Raw genomic sequence first — 986 nt, 5'->3', positions numbered from 1 at the left:
CCGCCCCCGGTGACGCTGGCCAGAGGGAACTGCCCGCTGCAGGGGACTGTGGGCCCTGGGAATAATCCACCTGCCAGGAAAAGGAAGCTCCCACCACACGTTTTGTAAAGCTTTAAAAGCACATATCTCTTAAAATATTGCCTGGTGGTGAAAAGTGCTCCTGAAAGAAGAGAGAGAGAGAGAGAGAGAAGGAGAGAGAGAGGGATGGAGAGAGAGAGAGGGAGAGAGAGAGAGAAGGAGAGAGAGAGAGGGAGAGGGAGAGAGAGAGAGAGAGAGAAAGAGAGAGAGAGAGAGAGAGGGAGAGAGAGAAATCTGATTGAATCCAGGAGGTTTGAGTTTTTGTTTCTCTTTTTCTTTTTCTTTTTTAATCCAAAATGTGTTTATTGGGATGGTTTCCCGTTCATCTTGATTCCAGGGGCTTTTAGTGCTGCTTCCGTCTGAAGGAGCACCCTTCTGTAAGCCTTGCTTTTCCTCCTGTAAGCTGGCAGAGGACAGTAGAGCAGCCAACACACAAAACTACTGTCTGTGCATGGCCAAAGACGGTGATGATTTTATAGCATCCTGGGCATTTCACATCCATGAAATAGGAACTTCTTCTTATGTCTGCACCAGGCGCTTCTTCTTATGTTTCCTCTTCTCCTCTTCTGGAAAGGGATGAAGGAGATCCTTTGCGAGAGGCATGTTCTCGTGGGGAGGTCGTCACCGTTGGAAAGCTGTTTCTCTTTTTCTATCAACCGAGCCACATGTGAAGATTTCTGGTGTGGAGGCATCCTCTGAGACAGATGGTTTTCTTTTATCCAGCTTTATTTGTCATCCAACCACACTTCTCTGTGTTTAGGCACAGATTAAATAAGGTGATGTAGGTAAGAGGCCTCACCCAGAGCATGGATGCCCCTTCCTCCTTGGTACCTTCCGATGGCTCTTAGGATCCTAATTTCTTCCTTTCTTTTTGCTTTTGGACAAGGACACTGAGGCACCCAGAAATT

General features: G+C 47.3%; 1 pseudogene; it reads right to left on the bottom strand.

The window, feature by feature from the left end:
* Window positions 1-392: 392 nt before the first annotated feature.
* LOC114894638 lies at window positions 393-681 on the bottom strand (annotated as a pseudogene).
* Window positions 682-986: the final 305 nt, after the last annotated feature.

Source organism: Monodon monoceros, unplaced genomic scaffold, assembly GCF_005190385.1.
Source record: "Monodon monoceros isolate NGI ecotype Baffin Bay Population unplaced genomic scaffold, NGI_Narwhal_1 Super_Scaffold_13, whole genome shotgun sequence".
NCBI lineage: Eukaryota > Metazoa > Chordata > Mammalia > Artiodactyla > Monodontidae > Monodon > Monodon monoceros.
This window is presented reverse-complemented; position numbering and strand designations above follow the sequence as displayed.